Source organism: Xyrauchen texanus, chromosome 12, assembly GCF_025860055.1.
Source record: "Xyrauchen texanus isolate HMW12.3.18 chromosome 12, RBS_HiC_50CHRs, whole genome shotgun sequence".
Lineage (NCBI taxonomy): Eukaryota > Metazoa > Chordata > Actinopteri > Cypriniformes > Catostomidae > Xyrauchen > Xyrauchen texanus.
This window is the reverse complement of record NC_068287.1, coordinates 36,090,543-36,105,490: the sequence shown is the minus strand read 5'-3', so window position 1 is coordinate 36,105,490 and position 14,948 is coordinate 36,090,543. Positions and strand designations below refer to the sequence as shown.

The window sequence follows — 14,948 nt, the reverse complement described above, 5'->3', positions numbered from 1 at the left end:
CTCTTGGACAGTGCTTGTCCAATCAAATTAGTGGAGTGCACTAATTTTGCATTGGAAATCGTTTGCCTCGGACAATGTTAATTATACAGTGTAGTGGTCATTATGCTAATTATTTGACCAGAGAATACAATGATTAACCAACTACAATCAAATATTCCAGATAGCCCTGTAATTATATATTTTATAATTAAGTTATAGTCAAGCACATTTGCTCAAGGCACAAGACTTCTACAAGAAGCAGTGTTGAAGCCATCCATTTAGATTAACAAACAGTGATGTTCATAGTTTGTGAGTCTGTGAATAATTATTGCCCTCTTTCCCTTGTGTTTTCTTCAATATTATTCCTTTTTTTCTTCCTTCCAACACTTTTTCATCTTTATTTTATTGTATTTATTTATTTTTTCATGAATATTTGCTGGCACAACTTCACATCTCACTTCAGAGTCGGAATTGAAAAAAAAAAAAACCCACGTGCATCCAAAGACACAAACAAACTCAATGCTCTTCAGGATTGGAGGAGAGAAACACAACCTTTAGCCGCACACTTTCCACAGAATCACAGAATGGCACAACTGATTTGATAGAATGAACGATAAACTAAATTAAAGAGAGGAAGAGAGAGAGATTGCCTATTTATTTATTTGTGATAATTATCAAATGTAATCAAGCACAAGCCATAAATCAGTCCTCTCATAAACACTTTCAGTTAGACATAGCAGAAGGAACTTTCCCTCTAAATTGAATGGAATTCAGACTTTAACAATAGAAACATTTTTTTTCCCATTTTTTTTGATTATAACATTATAAAATTAAATACAAAATACAAACATTCAATTAAGTCTAGTTATAGTAACAAATAAAAATAAAAAATCCACATATTAATGAATTAAATATTTTAATCTAAACTGTCCCTCTCGACTGCTCCTCCCTGGCAACCCTCTAGGAAGGTCAAATAAGTGCCCCACTTCTTGTCATAAGCATCCAAGCTGCCCAGCCATCTATGCGACATCTTTTCGAAAGCCGCCACTTTGCCCAACTCGGAACACCACTCATGAAATGAGGGCACACCAGCCGACTTCCATCCCCCTGAGAATCACCTTCCTGCCAATCATCACACTGTAAGGACCCAGTTTCTTATGTGTTTGTCACCTATGTTAATACTTGCCCCATCACCCAAAATACAAAGTCTGGGGCATAATAAAATATGTGTGCAAGACCTCCCAGACATAACTCTGAACCTTCGACCAAAACTCTTGAATCTTGAATCAAAAAACGTGGGCTATGTCACCATCCTCCAACTGGCATCGTCAGCAAGCAGGTGTGTCTTTAAGGCAAAGCCTATACAATCAAGTTGTAGTCCAAAAAGATTGATACAGAATCTTAAATTGAATGAGGCGCACCCTTCATCCCTAGACATAAACTTGACAGTTTTTGCCAAGCTCCTCCAAGGTTATCTCAGAATCTAGAGAATTGTTTTGCTCGGTCATCAGTTTAGGGAGTTGTAATGGTTCCACAAAGTTTCTAATATCTTCATCAGTAGACGGTGACGTGGTACTATAGAGATGAAGATTTAATTCTTTAAAAGCATTATTAATATCAATGGCTGAGGTAACAATTTTAACACCAGCAGGGAATAGAAAAAGACTCTCTCTGCTTATATATCTAGCCAAAAGCTTCCCTGCTTTTCCCCCGACTCAAAGTGTGACTGCCTTGCCCTGAATAGCCAAAACTCCACCTTCTGTGACAAAATAGTATTACATCTGTATTTCAATCGGGTCAATTCTCTGAGACCATCAGATGACATTCGGCGCTTCAAATCTGCCTCTGCACTTTTAATATTCCCTTCCAACTCCACGAGTTCTCGTGCTTTGGATTTTTTAATGAATGAGGCATACTGTATGATCCGACCCCTAAGAACCGCCTCCCAAGCCACGCCCACAAAGGATACTGAGGACCAGTTGGTCTCCATATAACATTTCAGCCTTTAACATTTGTTGGACATCAGGATTTTACAAAAGGTATATATTAAAGCGCCAAATATAGGATTTATTTTTCTCCGTATGTGGCAACACCTCAGACTAAGATGTTTCCAATTGAACAATCAACAGCAGAAGAAATGAGGGACTTAGATATCAGATAAAATATATATTCTAGAATAAATCATGTGGACTGATGAAAAAAATGTATAGTCCCTACCAGATGGGTTCAGAAGTCTCCAAATATCTGTAAGACCAAGATACACATCCTGTGAAGTGTCAATGTTGCTCTAGGGAGCTTACACAATTTTGCTTCACTATGATCAAGGACTGAATCCATCAATAGATTAAAGTTTCCTCCCAATATTATATCATGGGAGGTGCCAGCAGTTTGCAACATCCCTTGAAGATCTATAAAAAAGCCCTGACCATTGACGTTAGGTGTGTAAATATTACCCAAAATCAACCTTTGCCCCTGAATTTCTGCTAAAACAATAATGACTCTTCCTAATTTATCTTTGTTGTTTGAGACATTTGAATTATAGATGCTTGCTTATCAATATAATGACTCCCCAGCTCTTACTTGAGCCAGTACTAAAGAAAACATGTCAATTTTTCTGCGGGGAAAGATACGTTTCTTGAAGAAACACTGTATCATATTACGTTTAAGAAAAGAAAAATCTTCCTTCTTTTTATGGGGCGCCCCAACCCATTCACTTTCCACGTGGAGATAGATAACCTACTCTTATTAACATTAGACATTTTGACATATTAGAAAAATGTGATTGTGTGTCAAAAATGTTATTATAATGACCACATTCCACATTGGTGGAACAAACAACGCCCAAATTTCCCTAGAACAAAACAAGCAGAAAAAATAAAAACGTGCGCATTCACCCCGCGCCCGACAACGCCAACCGGCGTCCAACCCTCTAAACTCAAACAGTCCATGTACGCTCACGAGGACCCCCGCGACAACTTTGCCCTCTTGTGCTTCTATACAAATTCTATGAGACAGAATTACATAAAAGAAAAAATAAATCTAGCTGAACATTTTATTTATTCTGCTGAATAGTATTATACTTTATAATTTTATTATAAAATAAATACAATAAAACAAATATTTACTAAAGTCTATAGAATGTTTATTTTATTCTATGAAATGTTATTATACTTAAAAATTGTATTATAACATTATAAAATTAAATACAAAATACAAACATTCCTTAAAATGTAGTTGAACGTTAATTTGATTCTATTGAATTGTATATAGGCTATATTTTAATAAAGAATTCTTAATATTGAGAATTATCTATTATAGATATACACTCAGACAACTCTTGAATATGGTGATCAAAGCTGTGATTGCTTTCTGAGATTATGCAGCTCAAATATAAGTGTCCTTCAGTAACAGTCTGCAATCTCTGACAGCATTTATTATTTCCATATGAGGGAGGCAACCACATTTCCCTCATAGCTGAAATGACAACCCATGACATAAGTTCAGATAGGAAGTGTATGAATAAAGATCTGCGAATAGATTTTAATTTTCATTGGGGATCCGGAAGTTATTCGCACTGATTTCACAAAGAAGATACTCTAAATAGGTTTCTCACATTGCGCGCACCCAAGTACGTGCGCGCTTCGCACGCCGTCAGTAATTTAACCCGGACGTGAAGCCGCTCCATTGAAAAATATCAGAGACTGTGAAAGAGGCTACTTTCAAAAAAAGGTAAGTTTTTTAAAACCCAAACACAATATAACACGCCAGGGCAAGGCGTATATTTCGTTTTTAGCCCTCATTTGGCACCGTAAACTTGACATAAGCGCGTTTAGATGCTCTTGAGCGGCTGAATTTAGCTTGTTTCAGGCTGCTGTTGCAGTGCTAACTATCTTAGCCTCTTGTTGCGCTTGCCAGCTTCATCACTATATTAGTCTTGTATAATACCAATAAACAAGCTTTTTACATCATTTCAGCTGCATATTTATGTCTGTTTGCAGTAACATTTGATACGTGAACGATTCAGGTATTGTAGTCAAATTAGTGATTATTATATGACAACTGACATGTTAAAAACGAGCGGTCTGACTGGCACCTGCTTCAGTGTGTTGTGATTAGTTTACAGATGTTAAGCGTGTACTTAATGTGTTTTCTCGTCATACGCCATATCTGATTTTGTGAGATGTGTTTCAAGTAAACTCTGTCGACACATTAATTGCAGTGCTCGAGTAATGTTGTAAATGCATGTTAAGTTATTTGGAAGAGGCCTGGGGTATCAGTCACACAAGCTTTGCTAAATACTGATCCCGCATTAACGGTGAGTGGAAGAATCTTTCCGCGCATCCTGCCAGATAGTGGGCTGTTGTTGTGCGCATGCGTAGTTCGGCGATGCAGGGGCGCTTTTATGTTTACGTTCACGCAGTCGTGTTGAATGGCAAGCTGCATTGCATGAACATGTCACAGCTGACAATTTGGCGTGACTGAGGCGGTCCTGAAGCTGAACCGGGGCTGTTCCACTCGTGGATGGGATGTGGGAGTGGTTTAGGTGGCGCTGGGTCCGTATGTGATATACTCAGGGAAAATATGATGACAAGCTAGGTTTGTAGGCAGGGCCGTTGCTAGTGGGGTGAAAGGTGGCAACGATTCTAGGTGCTCACAGATCCAGGGGGCCCCACAACAAATTCTAGTATTTTTTTAATAGTATATGGGCTCTGACCTAAATACAGTCTGACCCACTTCCCACTGTTTTAAAGAGTCATAGTCAGTTTAAGCGAGTTCTCCATTGTATTTTCTTTAAAATGGTAGGATTAAACTTTTATTTGCTCTTACCGCAACTTCCGGATGTCTTATTAGCTGCAGTTCCACTCTCGGGCTATAAATTGGCCAGCCGTGGCCAATAGCTTCATACCTTGAGGTCCGCGAGACCAAAATCAATCTGCATTCCTACCGTCGGGCTAATAGCCCAGCAGCTTCGCCCTAAAATCTGCCCTTGACTCAACTCAGCTCTGACTCTACTCACACTGTGGATAGTACCTGGTACTTTTGTTTTTTTTTAGTACCACCTCTTTCGAGGTTCCAAGCGAGCCGAGCCAATTCTAAATCTTTCAAGCGGAGGTGGAGTGGTGGTTGTGTTGTGGTCTAAAGCACATAACTGGTAATCTGGTAATCAGAAAGTCGCTGGTTCGATCCCCACAGCCACCACCATTGTGTCCTTTAGCAAGGCACTTAACTCCAGGTTGCTCCGGGGGGATTGTCCCTGTAGTAAGGGCAGTAAGTCGCTTTGGATAAAAGTGTCTGCCAAATGCATAAATGTAAATGTAAATCCTGTATCAAAACCCTGCAGGTCACTGATTGGTCAGAGAGAATCGTCATTATCAGTGTAACTGGATTTGCGACACTGGGTATACAGCGATAGCAGTATCATTTGTTCACACAACTTTCGAATTGTAAAAAGTAATGGATGTGCGCAAAACCACGCCTGCAGACATTCCTCTCGTTAGCGACGAATGAAATGACGTGAAACGAAAAAGCCTTTCAGGAAGTAGCTCAGCTGTTGGCCTCACACGACTACCTACACACAGTGTAGGGAACAGTAAAAAAATATTTAAAGTGACTACAGAACCATCAAGGAAAACTGGAAGTGGTTTGACCAAATGGATGCTATCTAGACCGGCAAGCAATGGGAGGGAGAGTGCCCTGGACTCAGCCACGGCTGGAGTCCACGATGAAGGATGGTATGTTAACTCTACACTCCGCTTGAAAGCTTCACTTTATTTAGTTGACCAGCTACTGGAAAGCTTGCTTCTAAAACAACCAGGCCTGTTTAACTGTTACACTTGTGTAAAATCACCATGCAACAACTGCTTTATGCAGCACAATGAGCAAGTAGCTAACAGCTGGCGGTCGTGTTGTTTTTTTATTGTTTTGTGTTGTGTATTAAGATGATGTCAGTAGATCATGGCAGTAGAGGTGCTAAACCCTGGAAGTGAAAGTGGGAGCGCAACTGGCCCTGGCACACACTAGCGTGACCTCATTTGGGCTGATAGTGGAAATGTGGCTATTGAGATTATCTCTGAGCACTGTTGTTATAAGTAAATACCTGTTGTTGATATAATAACTATGTCCAAGTCTGCATTCTCTAAGTGTCTTTGTTATTTTTTTGCTCTCATTATGTCTTGTGATTGTCCATATTTTTAGTGATGGTTTCTATTATAGCATTCAGACTCGAGACATTTCATTGCAGTGGTTAAATACAATTTATGTAATTCGATTTTTGTTATCATCTCAAAACACACGGAAGAATAGTGGTGTTAAAATTTGTTTGCAGTAATGGCTTGGTCTGTAGCTGTTTTGGGCTGCATCTGAGGTCAGTTTCTGAATCAGACTGCATTTGTATTTCCCTTCAGGTCTGATGTATCTGACAGGGTTTCTCAGCAGGTGTCAGCAATGATGGATTCTTACCTGTAACTATCAACTTTGTATAATGGTGCTGATGGAGTGACTCTGAATAAACTCTTGCATTAGGTGCTGATTAAAGTCCAGTGGAAATGTGATGGTTTCTTTCATTGCAGAGAGATTTACTACCACAACACGAGTATGGCAGTTTCCGCTATTTGAAAATATAAGTAATCCATCAATTAGTCAGCAGCTCCATCAAAGCCAAGATATTACGCACCAAATTGCCTCGAATGATGAACAGTTGTAATTTATGAACAAACCCGAGACCGTGTGGCAGCGAAAGGGAGAGATTGCTTTGCTGAAATATTCAGATTGTTATTATAATTTTTTTTTTTAAAGCTGTTGTTTTTAAATAATGTTAACACTAACAGTTGTAAATGGCTTGCTTGGGCATTTATAAACATGCATTGTTTTTGTGTTGAATAAATATGTGTAAGTGTGAGCGTAATATTTACCCATTAAACAACCACATTTTCGCATTGTCTCCTGCTTTGAAAAGAGGAAGTGGTTTAAAACAAAGGCCTAGTCTGACGTCAAGCGGCTACTCAGCCTTCCAGTAGGTGAATGTTGAACTGGCAGGTGAAGCTGCGTTAACACTGTAAACATTAGCAATAATGGGGCATATGAGTAAAATAAATTTTCTCTGTACATAGGGTTGGGGATGCATGATATATCGGTGGCCAATATATTATTGGCCAATAACTGGGAACATCAAAATATTATTATTGCGCAGCCAATAATGGAATTCCTGCCAATATTTTTGCCAATAATTTGTTATGGTTTTATTTGCCTGCGGCGTCTTCACATTAGGCAGAGATTCAGGCATTAGGCAGATGTTGCTCTGAGTGGATTATTTCAACATTTCTGCACCTTGTTACTTTGTTTTGGGGCTGGTTTATATTCAAGATCATCTGCTTTAAGTAATGACATGCCATTTCACATATTCTGTTTGCTTCATAATGCAGTAAACGAAGATGCGACAAAAACGTGTGTATGTTACTTGGGGCATATTCTCTTATTACTTAATGAAACATAAACATAATGTGGGACATTGCACATTGTTACTTGCAGCAGCATTGCGATTAAAACAAGCCCCAAAGCAACCTAACACGGCTCATAGATCTTGAGAACATTTTCGGAGTGACTTGAGATGGTTAAAAACACTAGTTTGTGAGTGAAACGAATGTACTTGTTGTAATTTATTTGTTGAGACATTTATAACATTTTAACTCATGACTATTAGATCTGTATAATGTTACCTTTTCCCATTATATTTGTTCACATTTCATAAGTTATCCAGTGGAACTGTCACAGATGAGTGCTGTAACAGGCGTCTGTGAGTAAGTGCATTCACCACTGTAATAGCATAAATATTACACCATGTATACAGATAATGGTGTTTGCAAGTGTGTGTTTTGTTGTTTAGTGTTTGTGACATGCAGTTTATCGCCTCATTTTGGTTTATTACATTATTACAGCTGTTAAAATTTCATTATTATCTCTGTTAGCAAGTCATCAGGTTAACTGTGAACACTCATATAAATGGGCACCATACAATTAATGCAAGTGTATTTTTATTTATTTCTCATTCAAATCAGCATTCATCTGTAATATAGGGACATTTCTGATTCATGTTACATCTGCCAAACCTTAAATAGCAGCAAGTCCAAATTCCAAGCTTTTACATGACACATGTTTTTCAAATGAGAAGCTTTTAATGAATTGGCTTGCAGGTTAAAGGATTAAAAATGTAAAAAAATTTTTTTTTTAAATATCGGTATTGGCCACAGTGAGCTGTGAATTATCCATTATCGGTATCAGCCCTAGAAATACCATATCGGTGCATCCCTACCCAGGGTAGAATATTAAGTTTCTCCAGATCAACGATATAAGCATGCTGGTCTGGGGCTTGTGTGAGATGGACCATGGTCTTTTAGCTAAAGTGAGTCACTTTTCTGGTGTTAAAATACTTTCCTATTCCAGCTTAAACTCCTGTGATCCCGCATCCACTTGCATGGACATCACGTTTTGTCTTCGCTATAGGCTATGCGTAGTTTAATTTTAACCAACTGATCTCAGTTCGGGAGACTCTAGGCTGTTTTTGAGGGTTAAACGTTCGACACCGAGTCATGTGGAAAACAACATAACACTGATCTCAACTGAGTTTGTCTTTGGGAGAAACAGCAAACATTATACATATGGTAAGAAACGTCATTAAGTTTTTACATTTAAATCTATTTTATTCAAATGATTAGAGTTTTTAGTTTCACTAGATAGGTTATTGATTTATCATTAATACAAATTTAACACAATGAATTGAATCAGAAATGATTGTTAATTTCAAAGGTAATATCTGTAATGTCTAAAATTTGATTGAACAACACTCCTGGAAACATAATAAAAAAATGACAAAAGATGTTTTTGTCTTTCGATAGCTTGCTATTATTTAAAATTTCAAAACTTAGTCCCACTGTCCACATATGTGGACATAAATTTTTAGGAAAACTATTTGGTCTAAATTTTTTGTTTTGTTTTTGCATGTGAGCTACTAGCTAGAAATCAAAAAAGGGGAATGAAAAATGCATACAGCAGTCACGCTCTGGTCCAGAAGTTTAATATGCAGAGACAACTATAAAAATGTCTCTGTTTTATAGGAATAGTTCACCCAAAATTTGTAATTTGCTGATAATTTGCACAGCCGATGAATTCAGATATCGATCCTTTTTCTTTCGATGGTCTGAAATCCTCCAGGGTCTCTTGTAAACAATGACGCGCTTCCTTCAGCCTCCTCCACACGTGAACTTACCAACGATGTTGCGTCATCCTTCTCATGATGGAGTACATTAACTTGCATTGTTTAAAGGAGGAGGCCTGAAATGAAATCCTAAAAATCTTAAATTGTGTTTTGATGAAGATAGAAACACAAACATCTTTGATGGTCTGAGGTGAGTAAATTATCAGCTAATTTTCATTTTTGGGAACGATTCATTTAAGAGACCCATCCAGAACAGTCCAGTTTGAGACGGGACTATCTTTTGTTTTCCGCATAAGTATGAAAGCCATACAGGTCCTGTTAATGAGATCTGTTTTGTTGTGTCAAAGTCTGTGTGTGATTATTAAGGGGAAACTCAGTCAGAAAGAAAGAGAAGAGTTGGAGCTGAAGATCTGCCTGCGAGATGACGCGAGAGAGACAGAATGAATTGAATGGCTTTAGGAGAGAGGGCCGGTTAGAGGGTGTGTGTTCGTGTTAAAGATATGGGATTGGAGGCGTCAGGACGTGTGTGTGAGAATGGGCTCATTTTTCACACAGACGGTTGCACTGAGATGTAGCGGCGGTTGAATTTGTTTACACGAGTCGATGGAAATTGAAATATGGATTGGGGTCGCAAATGCCTGTGTGAGCTTCCATATAAGGCTGGGACGGGCAACTTTGATGGTAATGAGGGCCAACATTTTTCTCCTTTCTACCAAAGGGCCAGATTACATATCCACACTCACATTATTCAACCCCTTACTCAATTTCCTCATTATTGTGGGTAATCTATGCACTGTTTTATTAACCATAATTGTATTAACTTTAAAAACTGCAGTGTGTATATATATATATACATACATACATTTAAAATGGACAAATTCATGTTTTGTTGACAAGCAATACTACTTTAATAATACATATTATCAAGAAAATGTAAATGTCTGAATTGTAGTGTCTGAACATTTCCAACAAGGCTCCTATGTTCAACCCCCACCTTAGAAAGGTATTTGGGTGCTTATTCAAAATAAAAAATAAAAAACATTCAAACCGGGTCCAATACAAGTTTAGCTCAATCGACAGCATTTGTGGCATAATGTGATTACCACAAAAAATAATTACTAATCCCTCCTTTTCTTTTAAAATAGGAAAAATCAAGGTGACCATGAGGCACTTACAATGGAAATGAATGGGTCCATTTTTGGAGGGTGTAAAGGCAGAAATGTGAAGCTTTAATTTTATGAAACTCATGTATTATTTGAGCTGTAAAGTTGTCTGCATTGTAATTTTTACAGTCGTTTTAGGTTTTGTTGACATTACATCGTCATGGCAATGAAGTTGTGAAATTGGCTATAACTTTACATGTTACTAATGTTAACAAGTGAGTCATTGCACTAAAATCATATTAACATGCATATTGTTTGTGTCTTGTGGTAGTACTTTTGAAATGGAGAGTATTTTAATGTTAAAAAATGAGCCTCATTCATTTCCATTGCCTCACACTAATCCCAATTTTTGTATTTTATTTAAAAAAAAAAAAAAAAAAAGGAGGGACTGTTCATAATATTTTTTTTTGTTGTGGTAATCAATATTATGCGGCTTATATATTGGGGCAGCTGTGGCTCAGGTGGTAGAGCGGGTTGGCTATTAATCTCAGGGTTGGCGGTTTGATTCCTGGCCCGTATGACTTTACATGCCGAAGTGTTCTTGGGCAAAACACTGAACCCCAAGTTGCTCCCAATGGCAGGCTAGGGCCTTGCATGGCAGCTCTGCCATCATTGGTGTGTGTGTGTGAATGGGTGAATGAGTCGCAGTGTAAAACGCTATATGACCATTTATGCCACAAATGCTGTCGATTGAGCTTAACTTGTATCAAACCTGGAATATTAAGTCCAAGTATTATTACCGAAATTAAAAATTATCTTCAATAACAATACTCAATACAAGAACATAACATTTCAGTGCATAATTACAAAACACAAAAGTTTTTCTGCCAATGTATTTTACCTTTTTATAGCGAGAGCAGCTGTCGGGTATATCTCTCGTACTTTTTGAGCAGTTGTGTAATTGTGATTTAAATTGAAATCTTTCTTGACTGGTTTAATCTCCAAGCACATGGGTTTCCCTGTGACCTCGGTAAACAAAAAACTTTCCAATTTTGACAGTCAATTTTAAGACTTCCATATGTAAATGACCTCTGTTTTGATTAGCCTCCATGTACAGTAGTTCACACTGTTGATTGTTAGACTATTTGAAGGGTGGATTCAGATAAATTTGGCTACTTTCTGATAGTGATATGACTGTCAAAAAATGACCGATTTGTCCAAATACACCCAACTTTATTATGCCAAAAGATCAAGGCAAAGTCTTGTTTTTAACTAGATTTATTTTAGTTTTTTTTTTTATAGTTTTATCTTGTCCCGTTTACTGTGTGGAGAGAATGAGATGAAGTTAGATATGGGCATTTCAGCACTAGGGCTTTAGATCATATTAAGATATGGCATAAGTAGTCAACTCGATCTCATGAAAAGTCTTTCATAATTTACGAGTTGCTATTTCATAGCATGATTTGCATGATTTTGTTCGCATAAACTTGTATGAGTTCATCACATGCAAATTTCCGGATGTCTAATACGGCAACACAAGCTTTTGTGGCCGTTGGCGACAGATCACTGTGGAGAGCGACAAGTTGAGAAAATTTCAACTTTATGCAAATGACGAGCAACAATCGTGAGCGACTACCAGTGAGAGTGAAGACAGCAGAGCTCAAGTAATCTGTCTCTTGGCAGACTGGCGAAAAGTGCAGGCAAGACGGAGACGCTTCAGCGTCGTGAGGGATTTTTACTTGTCTGTAACCACATGCATGGATATAATAAAACGATGCGTGGAAAGGCATGTCAGAAAAGGTCTGCATTCCGAGTGAGTTTGATTCATTCATAATAGATTGATCATCTTGTTAATGATTTGTATTGTTAGATTGATCGTCTTGATAATGATTTAATGTACTGAACAATGCTGCACGTTATATAAAACACTCTACACTGCAGAATATACATTTTTACTGACAAGATAACTGCTTCCTTGTCAGTATTGTAACGATATCTTAATTTTACCAGTATTAGGTCTCATCCGTGATCATACTTTGAATAGCTACGGTCAGATGTGCAATCCTCATAATGTTACAGTGACAAAAAGTAGGAACGCCCACTAGTGACACAGATTGCAGATTCTAGCGATACCAAGCTACAAATTAGCTGGTGGTGTGAAAGGGGCTTCTGCGATTGAGTAGTATAGTGGTGAAGTTCTGCACCGAGATCCTTTTGCTGTGTGTTGAGAGTAAAAATTTGGTTTGACACATTCCATGCACACAAATTGTACCTGAATGGCTAATGTCTCTTTTAATATCCTTTGTTATTAATATCCTTTCTGTTCATTTTGTTACAATTAATCATAATAATTGTGAAAGCCCTAAAAAAGACAATTGGGTGGCTTCATCACGAATGCACTAAAACAGAAAATGAATAGTCATAAATGCAATTATTTGTTTGACAATTAATCGTCAGCCAAACTGTATAACCGTGACAGTCCTAATATAGTATATGCAATGTAATGCATGCAATTTCAAGACATAATATTTATTTATGGATTTCATGGAATTTATAAATTGTTCAAATGTAACCAAAATGATAAAAAGCTAATTACAAAATTAGTAACATTTTTTTTGTAATGTACCAAGTTCGAAAGTCCCATGTATTATTAACAGCATTAACTGTCTTTCATATGTAAAAAAAAATAATAGAAATTGACATTATACTGGAACTGAAATATAATATGAATCTTATCACATTGAGAGCTTGTGATTCAAAATTGGATCGAAATGGGAAATCTATATCGATGTCTCAAAATCTATGTATGCTGCCTTCAAAAAAATAGACCAGATGGGGGCGTTTTTGTGGACAGGATGTTAAGTGAACTTTGGATTTTAGTGCGACTTGATGCTTTGCTTTCTTCGTATACTACAAGACAAAGCAAAAATTTCAGACACCGCCCTAAAATCAACGAGTGTGTACAAGTATTTTAGTCTACAGTGAACACTTTTCCAGAAAAAAGGAATAAAGTGTGTATTAGGCCTGGGCAATATGTAAAAAAATATTTATAACTTTATTTTTTATTAAAATAAATATTGTGATAACTGATTACATTGTCAACCCTGAATATTTAGTAAATTTTGCTTTAAAATTTACATTTATGTATTGAAACACTAAAAACTTAATATTTATAAATTAATATTTAATTGAAATATAAATAAACCATTACCTCCTGAATGTTCAACATAACCCACATAATTTCTACTTTAATAAAATGGCTTCAACAGTTTGTTTACTTCACTTAGTCTGTGCTTAAATGAATAATAAAAAACCAGTTTTCCTATTTGGTTTAAGCCTAATAAATTCCCTTGTTTAATGTTTTAATGTTTTGATTTAGTGTCTAAAAACATAAGTGCATGAGACCTACTGGGCTACTATTTAATCTAGTTTAATATATTTGGTTTTATAATTTTCTGATATTGTCAATAATCGTCTGTCAATGACTGTCGCAAATGACATCAGGATTTTTGTCAGATATCTTGCCTATCGCCCTGCCAGATTTAAAGTTAATGTTTTGGTGTGGTTGTATGTGTGAATCTCTCTCTCTCTCTCTCTCTCTCTCTCTCTGTACAATCTGCTGTGTTGTGTGCTGATGAGTCAAATGAATATTCATGAGGCAGGGCTGTTGACAGCATGTAGATGAGGATTCCTGTGAAACTGATGTGCTGTGGTGTATGAGGAGGCTAAATGTTTTGTGTGCTTGTGGTGGATTGTTTGATAAACAGGCTCATGCATCTTTGGGTCCAACAGTGTCCTGCTTGGTCACAAGAATGGCTTAGAGTTGTGCTGTTACTGAACTTTGACACTCCGTGCGCAGTGTCCAACTGTCTGTTTTCATTTCTGTTGTCCATCTCTGTTGTTTGGATGCCATTATAAGAACTTAAAATACTGCTTTCATATTGTGGCTGTTTTACACCAAAATAAAGCTGTTTAGCAGCAGAGACAGTGTGTGTGTTGTTTTGCAGTTTGATAGCTCTCATTTTCCGCATTTTTTGTTTCGTTTGCTTTGTTCTGCTCCACATGTCCTCTCTTTTCTGTCTCTTTCTCCTTTCTCTGTATTTCAACTTCTCGCACTCACTCTCTTTATGACTTTACCTGTCTCTCTCGTCCTCACTTTCTCTCTCTTCTGTCTCCCGCTTTTATGTGTCTAACTGCTCATTAAGCCATCTGTGAAACCTTTGATCACAAAGCTTTGCCACTCAGCATCCACACAGAGGCATGTGTATGTGTGTCGGACCAAGGTCCGCTTCACAAATGATACACAGCCGCGTGTATCAAAGAGATGCACAAACTCGTAGCATGTGTGAATTTAATGTAGCATTTCTCAGAGTTCTGGACGAATCCATATTTTGAAGCACTTAATAGTAGGGATGTGCCAAAAGATTAATTTCACTGATGTTTAATGAAAAATTTGAAGTCGACTAGTCTAAAAAGAAACCAACCTTCTGAAAATAGTAAAAAAAAAAACCAAATACAATTATGCGACCCATTTAAAATACTTAATCTATTCCAAATCTGATGCTAAATTGCACTGAAAAGGGGCATTTATCTGCAACACGCATATCATTGTACATTTAAATATAGAACATGACACACATTCACTAAATCAAAAT

General features: G+C 37.2%; 1 protein-coding gene across 1 annotated transcript in view; it reads left to right on the top strand.

Annotated features, from left to right (window-relative positions):
- Window positions 1-3,555: 3,555 nt before the first annotated feature.
- LOC127652584 (speckle-type POZ protein-like) overlaps window positions 3,556-14,948 on the top strand; it is a 118,530-nt gene continuing 107,137 nt past the window's right edge. Inside the window, exon 1 of the mRNA XM_052138811.1 lies at window positions 3,556-3,708. The gene's annotated coding sequence lies outside the window, so the exon portion shown is untranslated. The remainder of the gene's footprint in view (window positions 3,709-14,948) is intronic.